Raw genomic sequence first — 21,123 nt, 5'->3', positions numbered from 1 at the left:
GTATATTTGTCTTAATAAATTTATTTGGAAAATAGAACAAAAAAAAAAAATCTAATGCCGAAGGAGGCCAGACAGCCGGTCGAGGGCCACCAGAAGGCCGATTACATGGTGGCGCATCTGCCCCACAACATCCGCCACCTCTTGCCGACGCCTCTGTTCCTCTGTGGGTGAGAAAAGTGTGTGGGTTAATACAACAATAGGGACTCCACAGAAAAACATAAAAAAAAACCCAAATCACTCCTAAACCCAAAAACAGAAATAAAAAGGGTGGGCTGGCAAAAATACAAGCCTAGGTACAAATTCCCACAGGTATGATATGTGTATGCTTAAATCACCAGGAAGAGGTAAAGGCAAACCTTCACAATCAACAAAAGTCAAGCCACAAAAACACGAAGAAAGGCACGACACATGATTACATACAAACAGTTTGTGCTTTAAAAAAAATAATTAAAAAACATACCGGGAAACAAATCGGGAGCTCCGGCCAAACCTCCATGATCCTCCTCGGAGGATCCGTCATTCCCCAAAGAATGGGGCGGAGTTATGCTGGACTCCGGGGAGGGGGTAATTGGAAGAGGGGTGGGTGGAGGAGAGGGGGAAGTGGGACGGAGGGGAAGGAGGCCCGACATTTCCGGGAGAGGGTCTGGGAAGGATGGGGAGGAGTGGGGAATAGGGGAAAGATTTGGGGTGGAGTGTTGGCTGGGGGTTGGGGAGAGTGGGCGGGAACGCCGACGTTGACGGCGGAGTCTTGGCTGTCCCCCTAAAATATGTCAAATAAATTGCGTTTAGTTTATGGACAAATCCGGGCAAACAAACCAAAAAAAAAAAAATAATAAAAAATAAAACCAAAAAAAATAGCAGTAGAATTAAAAATTCAGAAAAAGAGGGGAAACATGCAGACGCAGATATGAGTACCAATAATAAATAGAACAGACAGGAAAACATGCAGACGCAGATATGAGTACAAATAATAAATAGAACAGACAGGAAAACATGCACACGCAGATATGAGTACAAATAATAAATAGAACAGACAGGAAAACATGCACACGCAGATATGAGTACAAATAATAAATAGAACAGACAGGAAAACATGCACACGCAGATATGAGTACAAATAATAAATAGAACAGACAGGAAAACATGCACACGCAGATATGAGTACAAATAATAAATAGAACAGACAGGAAAACATGCAGACGCAGATATGAGTACAAATAATAAATAGAACAGACAGGAAAACATGCAGACGCAGATATGAGTACAAATAATAAATAGAACAGACAGGAAAACATGCACACGCAGATATGAGTACAAATAATAAATAGAACAGACAGGAAAACATGCACACGCAGATATGAGTACAAATAATAAATAGAACAGACAGGAAAACATGCACACGCAGTTTGCCCCACAAACACAAACATTAAAACCACAATACATAACACTTACTTGCCAGGATCTGCATGCGAAAGCATGCCAGCAAGCGGGGCGTTCGCCGTTGCAGGTCGGACCACCTGCGCTCCAGCTGCCCGATGTTGCGGCGTGAGCCGAAGGACCGCAGGCGGGACCGTACCTCCGCATACGCGGAGCGCTTCTGCCGGTTGGTCATGGGTTGAGGCTGGCTGGTGATCCGGCGATCCATGACCTCCGTAAGCACCAGCAGCTCACGCCTGGTGAATGCGGAGGCTCTCATGATGGCAATGGTGTTTTTCTTAAAAATCATTTTTGATAAAGTGTGTAAAAATTTTCTGATTGGCTAATGTATTTTGGAAATTAACAGGAGCAATTTTATTGGTTAGTGTATGAGTCATGTGTTCGACAGGGCCAGAAATCTCTGGAGAGTTAGGATAGGCTTGATGCAGTGACATGCGTAAGCAAATTTAAATAAAGAAATGAACCCAGGGAAATATGCGGGGATCCACAGCAATAGTACAATTGTTTAATTGTGGTTCACATGTTTTTTGAACAATAAAAGCGAATGTTTCATCCGTACGTATTCTGCGGGTAAACACAAACACGGACAAGAGTAAAGTTTCTTGCATTGTGTTGAAAAAAAACAAACAATTAAGCTAATTGATACATTGATTGGCATGATACGATTGATGGAGGTAGGCAGAATAAAGGAGAAGGTAATCGACATCTGACAAGGCCACTTCCTGTTTATACGTGTGCGTGCGTTCCTTTCAAGCCATTTCGGGGATGTACGCTCGCTATTTCGTACGCTCGTTAGTTAGAGGAGGGGTCGTCAGAGTTTAGGGAGGAATTTTAGATGCGAACGAAAATACGAGCGAGCCATTGAATTTAAATATTTTTGTACGTACGCCTAACGTACGTGCGCCCGCTTGCGAGTGGGTCTGAATGAGGGCCAAGGTCTCCATGCACACACAGGATAGCCAGTTCAGGAACATGGTTCGCGGGCACATAGGAACTCAGGAACTGCAGCCATGTGACACCATACACTCACACAATGATCTGGCCCAGGATTTTAAAAGTCAAACATAGGTGCAGCTTGTTACTGGCTAGAGTTAGCGCATACCTCCCAACATGACCCTCTCCAGGAGGGACACAATGCTCTGGTCCTGGGCTTCCCTGGTAATTTATGATTGGTGGCGGCTCCAGAGGTGGGGCTGCAGTACAGTCCAAAATTCAAATAGGGGAGTCACACCAACTGCCAGTGAGTCCCAGCCAGTGATGATTGGCAGCGTGTGAAATGGCAGTTGGTGTGGCTCCCCTATTTGACTTTTGAACTGCGCTGCAGCCCCACCTCTTACCAGGGAAGTCCAGGACCAGAGTATTGTGTTTCTCCTGGAGTGGGTCATGTTGGGAGGTATGTTAGAGATTAACTATTCCATGGCTGGAATGGCATGCACTAGCATTAGGATGGCCTGGTCTAGGTACAAGAACCCAATGGTTTTTACAAACTCCACAAGGCTCCAGCCCTGTTCTGAATAGCAATAGACTGGCAGCTAATGCATTTGGTAAAACTGGATGCTTTACAATTGGGTTTATTATTTTAGCCTAAAATACCTGCAATTTAGCCTAAAATGTAGCCAAATTAGGGTTTTTCAAAATGCCACACATTCTCAGTAATAAGCGTTGTCACTTTCCAAACTGCAAAATGGTAACTTGATGTTTGCCATTTAATATCCTAAACAATGTCACCCCTTAGCACAGTGTCTCTTAGGATGGAAAGACCTGACAGTAATTTCTGGGGATATACACCTAATTAGCATGTCATACACATCCTTCAGGGCATGTCATGCCAGCTTTGACCTTTATTGCAATCTTCATGCCGATGCTTTCCAAGTTTGTGGTCTGCAATAGGAATCCTGATGCTGACAAGGGTAAATGTCAGTACAGCCCACTAGTACTATAACCACCCTCTTAATTCATTTCAACTGTATTTATTTCCTTAAGCACGTTATGTTGGAACCTCATTTACGGCTTAAACAAGTGAGCATAAGGGTATCTCCCGACTGTATTTGTTTCATGTCTCATCTCCGTATAGTGCAATTATTTTATAACATTGGTTTTTTATAACTTTTTGCCTCGTTCTGAGACCTGAACTTGACGGGAAGATCTGAGCCAAATCCGATCATGGACTGTGCAACAGGCTTGTTACCACAAAAGGTGCAATCTTTCAAAATCTTACACCACAACATGAAATTGTATATTTTGCATTTGAGCACTTCAATCAGAAGGAGCAAACTTTGCTCTCCTGCAGTTACCACTAAGGCAATATGTTAAGTCATTTGCCTACATGCATAGATAACTGTATTTCCATGGAGAGTGATGTATCAAATGTACGGACCTGCTACATAACAGAAATCACATTGCTGCAGATTCCCATTCACTGTAGATCTATGAAAGAACCTACTGTAGGGTTTCCTCGAAGGCAGCGTTACACAATGCGCTGGAAGTTGAGGGATAGTGCAACGGCTTGAGGTGTTTGACAGCTTCTTTGTCACTAAGTTTTTCTCAAGGTCGTTGTTCAACTATAATAGCCTACAGAAGAATGTCTGATATTATCTGTGACCTCTGTAAGTATAGAGGGATCTCTGCTTCGTGAACACTGCTTTACTGTGCTACCAGCCATGGTAGCATTTTAATTGAAATGCAATCGACCCATGCATTTTAAATGGTTTCATTCACAACTGACTCAAAAGATCATTTAGGAATGAAATAAACAGAGGAAAACAGTTTTAATATTAAGTGCAAGCTTACAAGGCCATGAAGCAAGTTTGAGAACTTAGGTAATAATAATAATAATAATAATAATAATAATAATATGCAAATGTTGAATTTTAAACTATATTTAAAAGATATACAGTACAACAGGTGCTTTTAAAAGGTGGATTCTACAAAAAAAACAAAAAAAACATCCACATATATCTACTACCCCGCCATCAATAAACATAACTTACCTTACAGCTCCTAATCCCCACAGTTGGGAGTACACACATGAATGCATGCGCTTTAAAACTTTTTCAGACTGTTGTATTTTTCTCTTTTCTTTTTTAAACAACTATTTATTAGGATTGTTTGTATGCAAGGGACAAACTTAAGACAAGAGCGTATTACACTAATTATATAAAACAGGAGCCAAAAAAATTAGTAGACTAAGGAGAATATTTAATAATAAATGTGGAATCTGCCTGGTAATTAACACAGCAATTTAAAAAGCAACTCTTGCCGGGATAGCGCATCCAATAAGAAACTGTCTGGGTAAAGGGGCACATCCACTAGACGACTAGTGAAGGACTGAAAGATAACGATATTGTTATCGTTCAGTTGTTCATTAAACCGTGCAGTGCCCACACTGAATGATATATCGGTCAGTACAGGTACTCTCCATCATCCCTGAAGCTGGTTAAGTGCTAATTCTACCCTCTTCATGGACTGGCCACACTCACTCTAAAATCAGGCATTTGGAAACCCCCCTCTAGAAACCCTGCGTTTGCCGCTGATGTTCAGACGATGATTGATGTCAGAAACGACCAGTGGGAGCGCGTATCGCTGGTCGTTTCTGACATTTTCCAGCCCGATTTGTGCATGATTAATGAGCGATTGAACAATAATGATATCGTTATCATTCAATCGCTCATTTTAATAGGCAAGTGGATAACTGCCTTTAGAGTTTACAGTATAGTAATACTGATAGTTATCTTCCTTGTTTTACCTATTGCGTATGTATGACCATTAGGCTGCACATGTGCTTACAATATAAGTCGCAAGATGGAGGAGGAGAATCCAGCCTATCGGGGAGGAATCACAAGATCCCACAGTTAGTTTATGCCATTTCAGATGACACTAGCTAATTAAGCTAATCTTTTGAATCTTGTTAAATAGCTCCATATCACCGTTCCCATAGAGAACTATAATGAAGAAAATTCTGTAGCAAACCCAGAGGTAGAGTGTTATCTCTTGCATTATAGCAATAATAAATGGTGGCAAATCTTAATAAATAGACACCTTAGGGAATACCAAGAGAAATGCAGGGGAAGCAATACACAGACATATATAGATAGTACTCAGAGTTAGCTTCTTTAGAGTTCCAGTTATTTTTATACATTAGCACACACATATTCCACAGTGCTTTACAGAGAATATCTGGTTATTCACATCAGTCCCTGCCCCAGTGGAGCTTACAATCTATATTCCCTACCACATATACACACACACACGCACATACAGTGGCACATATACACACACAATCTACCAGTATATATTTGAATGTGAGAGGAAACCGGGGTACTGTACTAGGAGGAAAAGCACACGACACAGAGAGAATGTACAAAGTACAAACAGTTATGGTTATATGGTTATGGTGGGAATTGAACCCAAGACCTTGGTGCTGTGATGCAGTAATGCTAACCATTACACCAATTGTGCTGCCCTCATGATTCTGATTCTTAAATATTCTGAAATATGTGTCATAGTCCTTATAATAAGTAGAATTGTGCAGGATGTGCTCCCTAAAGTTAGTGTATTGCACATATGATCACGGAGTTTCCATTGTGGTCTTGATCATATACTCCTGTATATGGTGCTGTAAGAGTTTCTGCAGTGCCCTACAAAGTACATAAACTAATGAACACACAAGAAAAACAGTTATTAGCAGTAAAATACAATGCAGGACAATGAGATGGGTTATAAACATTGCTGCATAACACTTAAATAAGCAGCAGGGTAACAGCAACCCAGTGTTAGGTGGCATGTGGAGTGTTAGGAGTAAATGATAGCTCAAGTAAGGGAAGAAGAAGCATGTGAGAGAAGAGGGCCCTGCTTGTGAGAGCATAATTTCTAAAGGGGAGGGGAAGACAGAGGTGACTTAGACGTGGTAGATAATGAGGAAGGAGCAGTGGGTTAGGATGAGAGCTGGAAAGCTTTGATGAAGAAGTGGATCTTGAGAGCCCATTTGAAGATTAGTAGAGAGGTGGAGACTGGGAGTAGATAAGGGTCTTGAAATATGACTGCTTAGAGAGGGAGAGGGTAGCATTGTAGGTTGAGAGCGTATACTTGAAATGGAGGAAGTCTGCAAAGGAGCGCGATTTCCACCACTATTGCTCAGATATTTGGTACATTTGGAATGCCAGTGTTGAGGTGTGGATCTGTGAGGGTGAGTAGTGACCTCTGAAGCAACACTTCATTAATATCCATTTTTCTCCTAAAATATTGCTTTTTCTAAGACGCGTTAAGCTTTTTATCTACTCATAATCAGTACTGATTTAATTACGTTTGACCCATTTGTGTATTCAGATGTCTTTATACTGTACATCGGTATTTTGGCATAGAAACACAGATATTCATAGTGAAGATGGAACATGTGCCCCATTGAAAGTAAAAAATAACTTACCAATTACCGGTACTCATTCAAAATGGTATTCAATTAGGGAACATTGCCTAGAGGCTTAGTCAAACCCTATGGGCTCCTTCAAAATCACAAATCTTGTTTTGCATGTTGGAGCAATGAAAGGCACATGATAGTCCTTAGTCTGCATTTAGATCGAATGACCCAAGCAGCCAAACTTCTTTTGTCCCCTGTTCATATTGTTATATTGTTGTTATTGTAATTCACTAATCCATACACTTACTGTAAACATTGCCATCTCGGAAAACAGCTGAGGAGGGCCAGCTTGGCCAAGGTTCCATTGGAGAAGTTTGTGGATACACAATAAAGTAACGCTTTTGAATTGTTTGTCCCAGCTGAATATTAGCTCCTCTTATGTGACATACTTCAAGAACACAACAATGGACCTGATTCAGAAATGTACGCTATTCTGATGTTTACACAGTTGAGCGATAATCGTGAATCTGCGCATGCATCTGAGTAACACGGCGCATGCATCAAGGTACATTACAGTAATCGCTGGCAGTGACTATTAATTTGCTGTGTGATTGACAGAGAGCTCTGTGGGAGGTAACGGGTGAGTGGCGGCAAAGAATGCAGGTATGTTACGACCATTTTAGGGTCGTGTCACATCCTGCGTCTGTGATCTCGCAATCAAGAAAAACGCCTCCAGTGTCTCAGTTCCCGCGTCCATTCTGCATGACCATAGGTTTGCTCAGAAGGCCGATAATCAAAGGATATGCAACCAATGTTGAGTCTTTGGGCCTGATTCAGAGGTGGACGCTATTGCAAATCACCCGCAGACTGAGCGATTGTTTGCCATTGCGCATGCGTATGCATTGCAGTGCGCATGCGTTAAGGCAGGTGTGCAATCCCACAGAGATCGCCGTGCGAGCCCGCAGACCACGGAGGCCCATTGTAGATTGATTGACAGGAAGTGAGCATTTGGGGGTGTTGACTTAAGGAAATGCAGGCGTGCCTGGGCGTTTGAATGCCGTTTCATGGGTGTGCATAAATTAGCCACTGCAAGTACATACGCAGCCCTGCGTGGCAGAAGAGCTCCCTAGGCTGCGGCAGGTCAGACCTTCCGCAAGGGTAAAATGGCTGCTGATGTCCTTCAATGTTACCGATATTTATGTGTGCTTGCGATCGCATATGCAAATACGAAGGCAGCAGTGAGCATCTTTATGCTCGGGTGATCTTTGCTAACATTAGCATATTTTCATAGCTGTGAGCGTGGGAATGCGTGGCTGCGTGGCTGCGTACGCATTACCGTCCACCTCTGAATCAGGCCCTTTGTACACAGATGCTTGGATTTGCAGGTGGGGGCCTCATTATATTCCTCGGCGTTTGCCACGTTTGCATATTTTCACACAGCAGCTGCATACGGGATCTCAGGCTGCAATGGCATTAGCGTACATCTCCGAATCAGGTCCTATATCAGGAATTAATATCCAGGCTGATATATGAGCAAATCTTAATTTGTAGATAGCCAGGCATTATCTATAACTTATTATTGTATATTTCTATGTGATTGGATGCTAATATTGCACAGCATAGTCTCATAGGGGCATATGTATCAAAACTTTATGTGAGATAAATTGTGAGCTATATATCACCAACCAATCAGCTCCTAACTTACATTTTGCAGGCTGCGTTTAAGAAATGATAGTTTGGAGCTGATTGGTTGGTGATATATATTTTATTATTATTATTACATTTTATTTATAGGGTGCCACAAGAGCTCAGCAGTGCCGTACATACAGTAAAGGGTACACAGAACATTACATTACAATACAGTAACCAACTTATAAACAGAGCACTAGTAACAATTAGGAACACAATTCTCCATACACAATACAGCTGGGAAGGTGAAGGCTGTCATAGGAGTGCTAGAAAAGAAGGCTGTGAGACAGTGGGGAGGAGGACCCTGCTCCTAGGAGCTTACAATCTAGGGGAGAGGGGGAGAATTTTACAATTTTATCACACATCAAGCTTTGATACATATGCCCCATAAAGAGGTCATTTGGTATAGTATTTGTGTGACGCTATATTGTCTTTTGAGGTTCTTAATGTACAGTAATGAGGGGCTGATTAAGAGATGCACACTAACCCGATGGTTAGCGCACATCTCCGATGGCCAGTGCTTTGCGCAGGCACATGACCCATACTGCGCATGTGCAGTACGGCTCTGCGATCCCGCAAGCAGTCTGGCTGCAGGCTGTCAATGATTGACAGTCTGCTGGCATTTTTGGGCGGGGAGTGGGCGGCGACGGCCTCCGTTTCTCCAAATGGAGGCGTGTCGCCACCACTGGGAGGGAGGGAAGAGGCCAGGATCTCCATTGGCTGACAGAGATTTCCTGGCCTCTTTTGTGCATCTGTGGCGGTCAGCTTGAGTGACCCATGGTCACTCAGCCAGCCGAGAATCACGCGGATAATCCGATACTACGTCAATGGACGCAGCTGGGATTAGTAATGCATGCAGGAGGTGTGATGTCTCCTGCTGCATTACTATAATAGTGCCATCGCAGCTGCTACCATGTTAGCAGCTGCGATAGCAATACCGTCTGAGGCTGAATCACCCCCTGAGATGTTTATAGAGGGGTCTCATTCTGTTCTGGGGTCTCGCCTCTATGCTGATGACACATAAGTAACACTGAGCTTTGGTTATATCTTGCTGATATTTACAGAAAACTTCTTGTTGCTTAATACACTTTTGCCATAAACAGCTGTAGTACCAAATGAAAACCAAAAAATATAAAGCGCACACAACACTACAGCCAAGGTCATGCTGTAATCCAGTAAACACAGGCAGACTTCTTTGAAGTGACAAAGGCCCAATAAACTTTATTTACAAATGCATCGGAGATCACAGACGTTTGACTGCTCCATTTGATGTATGTGCTCTAATTTCCTGGCAACCTGACACTTGTACCGCTAACTCAGGTGAAGGAAAGTTCAAGGGAATATTGATACTCAAGCATACTGCACAGAAAATGTTTGCTAAAAGTCTTTAATTGTTTAGTCTGCAATTGGGACTTTAAATCTACTGTAAATGAGAAAGTTTACAATTATTTCTGAAAGTTAGCTGAGCCAGCAATGCTTATATAGACCCCAAAGGCTTTTTATTCACAGTAACCTATCTACAGCACAGCAATAAATGTGACAATAAAATGCATGCTGTCTCTGGATCAATAGTACATTAAACCAAAAAAAAAGTAATCTTCAAGTCAAGCTGTTGGATGGATGACTATAGAGGGATAGCTGCTTCATTTTGTGTATTTATTTGGAGGCAACTTATATGTTTCTATATATTTCTAGCCTTCTCCTGTGATTTCTGAACTATTTCATGTCTAAAATAATCAAGATATTTAGCAATACAACCCAACTGTACTAATTTCGCAACACAATTCAGGCCCACGATCAGACCTTTTACCCCTATTTCCGGTAGGCGTCAAGAAACAATGGGCCTGTTTCAGAGGTGCAGGCTAATACAGCTGTGACTGTGTCTTTTCCACAGTGCGACTGTGTCTTTATACTAATGCCGCAACCAATGGGATTCTTACAGCGATGCCCACTGGTTGCGCCACTAATCCTCCACTTGCGTAATATGTCGCACAATCGGCAGCACGATGGTCGCACCATCAAACATTGCAGCATCCCTATGGAGGCGCAGAATGTCAGTCTGATCATGGCCGTCGAAATCAGTGCAACTGTGGCAAAAGCCGCGCCCATGACACGCCCACGTCTCGTTAGCCACCCCCTTGTTGCCATATGAATGCCCACTGAAATTGCCTCTCTCTACGTCTAAATTTATTCTGTGTCTTTCAGTGGTAACCATCAGGGTGTGTTTGCAGTGCAACTCTGCGCATGCTCAGACTGAAAACACACTTGTGTGCGGCATTAACTTAGCGTGCACATCTGAAAAATGCCCAATGTGTTTTTATGTCAAAAACATCACATTCACCATTAGGAAAGATGGAGGGGGAGGGGCTAGCATCCCTGGTGTACTGCTCGTTCCATCCTAAACTACCACCCACTGGAATAATGCCACCAAATTATGTTGCTTCATTAATGCTACTTTGTAAAAACTCATTTGTGGAAATAAGTGTCCTTTCATTATATACAAATGTGTCCATATAGAAACTTATTTTGTCTGGTTTAGAGTATCAGCTTCAAAAACCTTGGCCACCCCAACAACCGGTAGTATCTGTTTATCCCATTACAGTCAGCATGAAGTGTTACAATTTAGCTAATAAATAACACTCCAGTTTACAACATTGTAAGGTCTCTAAAGCTTAATTCCATGTCAATTGATGACAATATTTTATAGGGATTTTGATTTTTCGACTTACTGTAATACCTAGAGGCACCTAAAAATGTTCTAATTTCATAAGGAGACATAGGGGTCAATCCAATTGTCCGCGATGATCTTGCAGGTGTGAATCATAGCATCAACAGCCGCATTTTACGGGAGCCCGACCTCGCACAAACTGCTCATAGCCCCATAGGGCTGCGAGAAAAATTGTGTAAATTTGGGTTCAGAGTGGGCCACGAGGGGTGCGAGTTCAGGTGCCATTGCAGGTGTTTTTATGCCATGGCAATGGCAACTCGCATCCTTTTAAAGACAATTGGATTGACCTCATAGCTGTATATGCCTCTGGAGAAAGCCGCTATTTACATTTGAGCACGCTGGACTGAGGTCCAATGCGAAACTGGACACATTTGTAACTAAAGAAAGGACACTTATTTCCACAAATAAGTTTTTACAAAGTAACATTTGTTTCTAATTGGGTTTTAATTCACTCGACTACATCACAGTAAAAGGAATTTTTTAACTCACTGTTTGTAGCTTGGGTGTTATTTGTAGGACTTTATTGTGGTAATTAAATGTGATTATTATTTTTACCTACAGATTGTGGGTTCAGAAAATTATTTTTAGCAATATATATCAGTGGTGTTATCCTTTTCTCTTATTTTAGAGCCTTGCTGTGGCAGGAAAGTCTGGCTAGTCATCAGCCTGGGTGCAGTTGGCTTCTTGGGGGGAATTCACCTTCATGAAGTTTGTTTGGGAAGTCTGGACCTCCCTCATAAGGGCAGCAAATCCACATTTTTTGGTTTAATAGCTATGGTGGAAGCTTGAGTTGGATAACCTAATTTTGGTTTTAAGGGCACCCATAGGTCAGACACTACCCGCAATGCAAGTGTTGTTATTGGGTTTGCATTGTTGGTCTGAGCTGATTGAGGGCCACCCTTACTATGTCACCATACAGCTCTTATGCTGGGTACACATTATACAGATATATATGCAGATGGAGTGATCTCCAGATGATGGTCGTTCATACACACTTAATGGTCATCATCTGCTTCTGGCCGCTGGTCCCCAGGCCCGCTGAGAGCCGCGGCGGGCCCAGGTAATAAAAAAAAGGTTTGCAGCACCGCGAAGCGGTGCTGCGCGCTGGGGAGGGGGGCTCTCTGGGCCCCCTCAGCCCTGCTCAAAGCCAGGGGGGTGCGATCAGTGTGATCGCTCCCCCCACAGGCTTAGGAAACTGCTGTGGCTGCTGCTCAGCAGCCACGAGCAGCCTCCACTGCAGCTCAGCACACACTGTGTGCTGGGCTGCTGTGAGGGAGGGGGAGCGGCGCTGGGCCCCTCAGGAAGCCCGGACCCCGGTAATCTGTACCCATCCCCCCCCTCTCAGCGCCCCTGCGGGTCCCGGCAATCAGGGGGGAGGGGGGGCATCCACCCCCTCCCCGCGGCCTTTTCTGCATGTGTACAGGCAGTCAGCAGACCGCCCGTACACACTGGAAGATGGGCGGATATATCTGGAGATACTGTATATCTGCCATCGGCTCTGCAGCACAGTAGCCGCGTTATGTCTGTGAACTACGTCGTTCACAGACAAATCGCTGGTATACACACTGGCTGATGGGTAGCAGATATATTGGCCGATCAATTGATTGGCCAATATATCTCTCAGTGTGTACCCAGCTTTAGTTTATTATCAATAAATAGCTGACCGTTTTAACTCCCAGTTTTTGCCTCCATGTCTTTATTACTTAATTTATTAAGTTTATTTAGAGATACTCCTCAGCCGTTAGCTGGCTTAGTCATCCCTTTGACCTGGTTCATCTTAGATCACCATTTTTAGTATGTTTTTGGCAGTTTCTATGACTAGACAGGACATACTAAATATTCCTTAAAAATCATTTAAATAAATGACCAGTTTCATAATTAATCAGGTTTTAGGCAGTGAAGGTCTCATAAAGATATTAGTGGAGATTAGACAGGACCATCAGTTACTGCTAGCGGCTCTGACTTTGAGGTTCAGTTCTATGGATTTGGCCAAATACCACACTGTACATCTTGCTATTTACATATGTAACCTTGACAACTGTGCTCAGCTGGGGAGTTACTGTAGGAACAAATCCTGCATTCAACAACAAAATGCACAACTACGGGTTAGAAGCATAAACTGGCAAAAAAAAACAACTTTTGTAGCACTATTTCCCTTTATATCTAAACATATCTAAACAAATGGGAACTTGAGCTTAAAACAGCTTGGATGAAACAAAAAAGATATGTTGCTTTATATTGATGAGATAAATGAACTTAATAGGATGGCTGCATTATGCTATTATTATTTACTTCCTTTGGAAGTTATCAGCATCTGAAATATTTTTTAGATGTAACGGTTCTGTCATGGAATTTCTTTTCTCTGTTCCTGTAAAGCCATCATGAAAGGCATTCGTGTTCAAGAAGCAGCTATAGTGTATACTGTACCTAATTTTTTACTGATTCTCACTATAGTTGTTGGTGGGTGGTACTGTATTATCAAAAATCATTACTGAGGAATTCAGAAAAAAAGTTGGGCAAGAATTGAAAATTCAACAACATTCATACTTTCCTAAGGACAAGTCACCCAAAAAATATCATTTTAAGAGCAAAAGATTAAATGCTCTGGAGATCACAAATAACCCCACAGTCATGTCCAAAGATCTACAGGCTTCTCTTGCAATAATCTACATTATTACTGATGAGTTCACCAAAGTAAAAATACTCAACAAAAGTGGTTTACTTGAAAGGAAGTGAGAAGGGACAAAGGGGCCTATTAATTAAGCTGAACAGGCCCTTCACAAGTTGTAGTAGTTCCTGTATCTTTTACATAATTGGCCCCATTCATCATTAGTGGCCCCATGTGGCCACCCCGTATACAACAAACTCTAAAAACTGAAAGATGGCAAAGTTCCCGGAGCCCCGCTCCTTCCTGTAGGAGGGAAGTCCTTTTGAATCTCTCCGCCACTCTCAATGAGCACGTGTGAACTCATGCGGTGATCCAGTTTAGGACAGAATTGCATAGCTGCACGCAAGCAGCTTTTCAATTCCATCCTTACTAATATGACAGAATGCAATGCAATGCTGAATCAGCCCCTCAGTTTGTTGTGTTGGGCTAAAATTTGTAATGTTTACATTTATTTTTTAATATCTATTATGTCCATGTTAAGGAATAGTGAGTTTGTGAAGGAGTTCCTTGACGTGTCCAAGCAGAATGAATGGTTGTGGCGGGTAAATTCTATGGATTATTATAATAAAGTCAAAAAAGCTGCAGCTCTAGAGACCCTGATAGCCGCCAGCAAACCCTAGCACAGAGTGGCCAATGCAGAGTGGGTGAAGAAGTAGATACAAGATTTCTGAACTGTCTTCATGAAGGTGAAGGCATCTAGGAGATCTGGTGATGGAGCTGATGGGTTCTCTGTACCAACTCTTTGGTACTATTAGTTGCTGACATTTACCCTGATCCAGGAGGCACAGAGGTCATCTTTGAACTCAAGGATTCCTCTGCGAGGCCATGTCCCTTTATTTTAGACCACGCTCCCTTTTCAGATGCGGCCACGCCTGAGGTGCGCAGGGATAGTCAGAGTGCGCACCAGGTGTCACCAGACCCGGTGACGCCTCTGCCACGTAGTCAATCTTGTCCATGTCATCTTGACTGATGACAGTATGAAACATGCGGAATCTATTACTCAAAACACCAAAAGCGTTCTCTACAACCTGCCTTGCTCTCGACAGCCAAACAAATCCTTATTTCTTTGTTAAGTGTCCTTTGCGGGTATGGCTTCAGTAAATGTTCTTGTATTGCAAAAGCCTCATTAACCAAAAAAAACTATTGTAATCCATGTTTATCTTCTTCAGCAGATGGTATATAAGTTTTTGTGTTCAGTTTATGGTAGAACGCTGTCTGTTGAAAGGAACCACCGACTCTGAAGCTCTGCCATGCTTCCCTATGTCCACAAAAAATAAATTCATAATTGGCATTGACCACAGCCATCGGAGCAATGTTAAAGAATCCTTTCTAATTGTAGTAGAATGATCCGCTGTTGGCATGTGGTGTTATGAGCATGTGATTCCCATCAATGGCTCCACCACAATTTGGGAAGTCCCAGCAGTCCTCAAATTCCTGGGCAATACATTTCCAATCCTCGCCAGTGGTAGGGAACTAGAAAACAAGGAATAAATGAATTCAAATTTGTATACAGAGCGTCAACATATCAACAATATTTTAGAATATATATTAATGTGATATTTCTAATTTTATATTTTAGCCATCTATTTTTCCTGCAACACCTGGAGCACCTGTATCGATTCATCTCAGGAACCTTGTGTGACTACACAGCAGGTGAATTTAGAACACCTAACAGCTGCAATGCCAGTGTCATCGAGGAAGCCAAAAAAGAGGCAGTGTGAGGCTCTAGAAGGAAATGACCTACCCTCGCGCCAAGTCCTAAGATCCACTCACATTGTATTGTGCAGGTCCCCAGATGAGTGGGTTACTTTTAGTGCCAATATTGCTTCCATGATGTGGCATAGGAGTGAGGAGCAGAGGATGGACGCTGAGTGCAAGAGCATCCTTTGTTACTGTACATGGTTCAGGTGTGTACCTATCTTTAGACGAGTCCATAGCTGGAAGACGCTTATATAAGGCCTTTATCTCCAGCAGTAGGATTATCTGTGTGCAAGGGCGTATTCATAATGGGTGCGGGGTGTGCGGTGCACACAGGCCCCCGGGTCCAGGGAGGGCACGCACACTCTGCAACCATAGTACTTAAAACTTACCTCTCCGAGGTCCCGCGCTGGGTGTCAGCGCTGTACAAAAAGCCAGAAAAATGGCCACTGCAGCATTTTGCATGCGCAGTAGACTCCGGGTACACTCTAGTGCCCAGAGTCTACTAATGTTCCGGTGGCTGGCCAGCCGCGCTAGTCGGCTGCCGGCCGCCGGGAAGAGAGGAGGAGGCCCCGGACGGGGAATGCACACGGGCCCCCTCCTCTCTGAAGACGCCCCTGTCTGTGTGCTAGATCTAAAAAGCAATATAAAATTAGATGTCTGAAGTAATACAGGTCAGGTATCAATTCTGTTTACTTACAAGTACTGTATGTAAATCCAACTCCGTAAAGTTGTAATTTATTGCCTGCTGCATATGATGCAGTAACCATTTACTGTGTGACTGTGACTTTATGACATTCCCAAAATAACATTTGTTCCAGATTATATTCTTTTCTCTTGATTTCAGTGTTTTGTGCTTGAGATTGTTTGATAAATTCAGTACCGGATACAGATGCAAATCATTAAGATCTTGAGGATTAATCAGCGTGCCCTTGTTTTTGCATTAATTAATTTTAGAATTTAATATATGTTGTTCTTTGTATGAAGGATTTTAGTTTTTTATTGTTTAATAAACAGCCTATTTTTCATTTTGTGTGAGTTAAGATCCGTACACCCAGCACACCTTTCCTTTTCAGTCTGCTTACCAATTCTATAAGGAAACAGTTATCCCTTATCGGAGCGTTAGTGGGTTGGATTCATATACTTTAGTGGCAGCCTTGATGTGTCTTCCCGATTGTTTTATAACGTTTAGCACATGTTCCAGTTTGAGTCATCAGGGAGAAGTTATGTGTATAGAATAGATATGTATTTTCACACGATCCCTGCTAGGTTGTGGAACATTCGGAGATTATGTTCTCAGAAAAGAAGAATTCCAACGTAAAAAGCTTTTGTAGTAATAAAACTGAAGTGTGATAAAATGCAAGGTCTAATATACAATCTTCATATTTTTCCATTCTTGTGATATGGATACTCGGCTTCTTTTATGGTTTCGTTCTTCTCCCATATTTGTTTAAGGATAATTTAAGCTATATATATGATAAAACTGCCAAATAAATTATTTTATATAATAAAAACACTATATGGATTTGTATGGAATGGGAGAGACATTTCAATGCCAGAAGCATTGAAATGCAAAAAACTTTTCTATTTATTCTCTAAATGTATGTGTACCCACACAGACGCGATGATTAAGACGCACTTGTAGCCACAGCCGCTACAGCGCCTTTATGGTATTACTGTGGTCGATGGGCCTTCTATTGAGACGCCCGCTGGCTACAGTGATGATTAAGCAGATGTGCGTACAAAGACGCACAATCAGCAGGCACACCATCGGCCAGATCTATGGCATGCGCAGAATGTCTGACTGACCATGGCCACCAGTGTCAGTGCTACTGCATCCGAAATGCCCTGCAACACGCCAGTGACTGGTAGCCATCCGACAGATATTACCAAGAAACGCCCATCGAAATGGATCTCCATGCAATTTTGTTCTGCGTCTCTGGGCCTGACTCAGATAGAATAAGGAAGAACAAGTCCGATGCTGCAGAAATCACAGAGAAATGGTTCTGCTGCCATCTCCCTAGAGATTTGCGCGTGGTAGTAGGTAAAACACATGGTAACATGGTGCAGATGCCATGTTCCCAGAGATCTGCACATTCGCAGTAGACTCTGGTACAGCGCCAAAAAAAACCTTGCCTCTCCGATGAAATTAGCAGAGTCCGTAGCGTGTCTTTAATGAACATGGTGCAAGTGGAGGTGGTGGCTCATGCTCATGAAGGAGAGCAATGAGAGCTGAAAAAAATAATTGGACTAACTTTATTTATAATCACACAATACATTTGTCACCAGTTCCTGCTGTCCTCACACTCTACACGTGAGGTGAAGTTGCTATTGGCTTCTGCTGCTGGTGATATCAGCACTAGAGCAATTGACTATCAGTATGTTTTATTTTAATTTGATAATACTTGCACCTAGTAATGCCAAAAAAGATGCCTATGGCAGCACCGATGAGAATGCCTGCTCTACCGATTGCAGGCAGAAGAGGCAGTTATTCCCTTTAGTGAGATAACCCCTAAATACTGTGAATATCTCCGGTTTTAGCGTTCCCCCCCACCTTTCTCCTCTGTTTCTGTTCAGAGAGAAAGATATATCCCAAGTTCCCTTCTTCTCTGAAGCCCCCAAAACCTTGAGACCCGCCATCAAAATTTTGATATGGAGAATTGTAATTGTACATATACCACTGTGCAAAGCTATATTATACCAAAAATAACATGCAGAGCAATATTTAATTCCAAGGACAATGTGCGAGGCTTATGTGGTGCCAAATATACCTACCGGATGTGCTAACCTCTTCTGCTTTCTCCCTGGGTAGTTATTCCATCTGTCGTCCACTTGGTTCCTCTCATTAGCTGCTTGTACTGTTCCTGCCCAGCAATCATGTCTGAAGACAACAACAATTCAGGCAAACCAACCATAGCTATGTATTAAGGCTAGATTCAGTGATGTACTATAATGCAATCACTGCTGCGATCCCACACACAGCTGTTGTTTGAAAATCTGCAAATGTCAGACGCCGGATATGTTTCAAGACACCCACCGGGGCCATCGCAAATCCAAAAAACTGCGTATACGTATGCAGCCGCCGTCCAAGATTATCTGATAATTGCCCATCTGAGTATCCCTATGGTAGCGCATATTGGCCGCCTAACCTGGGACGTCGGAGCCACTTTATCTGCATATAGGATCGCAGTTGTAGGCTAAGATACGCTCCGAAATTGGTTGCGACATGACTGCATTTTTGTCGCCACTCCCTGTAAGCACCCCCAAATGGTCTCTGACAATTACTTTGCAAAGAAATCCTCACTGCGAGAATCATCGCTACAGTACCTTGGCGTATGCGCAGTGCGACCATAACATATGCACAGTCAGCCGATAATCACTCCACTTGCATAAATATTGCCATTGCTTACATATCTGAAGGCCCTAAATGTGGTTTAACCACTTAACTGACAATTTTTTTTTCCAAAAACCGCTCCAAAATTGTCTTTTTTTATGATTTAATAAGGTCAAGAACATCTTTTCCAACACGATTTTATAAAAAACTTGTCCAACACGATTTTATAAGAGAAAAATATTTTTAAACACCATAAAAATAGCAAGTTTTATGGGCAAAATCTTGGATGCGGGAGTGGGAGGAAGTAATCAGTTGGCAAGAGAGGCAGCACGCATCTGTTGAGCGAAGTGGAGGGACGGGAGTGTGAAGGGAGATGAGGTCAGAGATGTAAGTGGGAGAGGATTGGGTGAGGGCTTTGTAGGTGAGTGTAAGAACCTTGAATTGGCATCTTAAGGGGAAGGGGAACCAGTGTAGGACTTGAAGGAGAGAGGAGGCAGTTGTAGAACGTTTAGAGAGAAAGATGAGCCGAGCAGCAGCATCGACGACCGATTGTAGTAGAGAGAGGTGGGAGACTGGGAGACCAGCTATCAGAAGGTTACAGTAGCCCAATCTAGAGATGACCAGCGAGTGGATGAGGGTTTTAGTAGCATTGAGCTTTAGGAAGGGTCTAGTCCTGGAAATATTTTTGAGATGGAAATGGCAGGACTGCGAGAAGTGCTGAATGTGTGGTTTAAAGGAGAGGAAAGAGTTCAGGATAACTCCAAGACAGTGCACTTTGGGGCTAGAGAAGATAGTTGTTCCATCAATAGATAATGAAATTATTAGAATTGAGGTAATGGAGGAGGGTGGGAAGATGATCAGCTCAGTCTTAGACATGTTAAGTTTAAGAAAGCGCTGGGACATCCAGGAAGAGATAGCAGAGAGACAATTGAAGATACGGGTGAGGAGAGTGGGGGAGAGGCCAGTGGTGGAAAGGTAGATTTGAGTATAATCAGCATAGAGATGATATTGGAGTTGATGAGTTCACCTAAAGAGGACATATATAGGGAGTATAGGAGAGGTCCAAGAACAGAACCTTAGTGAAATCCTACTGTTAGTAGAAGTGTGGGGGAAGAGGAGTCATGAGAGGTGACAGAGAAGGAACGATCAGAGAGGTAGGAGGACAGCCAGGAGAGGGTAGTGCCACATAGACCAAGAGAATGAAGGATTTGCAGAAGGAAAGGGTGGACTACAGTGTCAAATGCAGCAGAGAGGTCTTCTCCAGAAACAGGGGAGAAGGATGTCAGAGTTGGTGAGACAGATGGGGATGGGTAGTCAGGGAAAGGAGGAGCAGGAATGCTGAGGGTCTGATGAGATATGATGTCCTCACGTATGGAGTCAATTTTACATGTAAAGTAGGTGGCAAAGTCAAGGGCAGAGAGCGAGGAGGGGAGACGAGGAGGGGAAGGGCAGAGGAGGGAGTTGAAATTGGCAAAGAGATGCCAGGGGTTTGAGGACTGGGAGGAGATGAGGTTCTTGAAATATGAATGTGTGGAGAGAGACAGGGCAGCACTGAAGGATGAGAGAATAAATTTGAAATGGAGGAAGTCTGCCTTAGAGCGTGATTTCCTCCACTCACGCTCGGCAATTCGTGAACACTTTTGCAGGTATCTGGTGCATTTGGAATGTCAGGGTTGTGGTGTGGATCTGCGAGGGTGAGTAGTTATTGCCTGAGCATAAGCGTCAAAAGCAGAAGTAAGGGAGGCATTGTACAGGGAAGTGGCTTGTTCATGGCATGAGAGAAAAAGGATAGGGGAGAGAAGAGAGTGCAGCTGGGAGGAAAAAGCAACAGTATCATTAGCCTCAATGTTACACTTAGTAATGGTAGCCTTAGGAGGTAGAGGAGGGGAATGAATGACGAAATATGAATAGGATTGAGGAGTGTTAAGATTATTAGTTTTTACTGACAGTGTGTTTTGAATGACAGCCTTGTTGCTGGGTAAATTGAGTATTAGTTTGGGTGTGATCAGCTGCTTCCAAGGGCCAGTCATATAGTTTGGGGGAGTGGTTATAGGGGACTATATAGGAGCCTGTGGTCCTTGGGATCAGCCTCTTTGAAAGAAATTTTGAAAGCTAAGTACCAGTGCCCCTGTGCCATAGCCCAAGCAGCTTAGTTTGATCATGCCTCGCCCACGTCGCTCTGCTCCCCCACCCCGTCAGCTAGCTGATTATGCTAG

This window comes from Taudactylus pleione, unplaced genomic scaffold (assembly GCF_031769625.1).
Source record: "Taudactylus pleione unplaced genomic scaffold, aTauple2 ptg000336l, whole genome shotgun sequence".
In the NCBI taxonomy this organism is placed as follows: domain Eukaryota; kingdom Metazoa; phylum Chordata; class Amphibia; order Anura; family Myobatrachidae; genus Taudactylus; species Taudactylus pleione.
Note: the sequence above shows the minus strand (reverse complement) of the source record.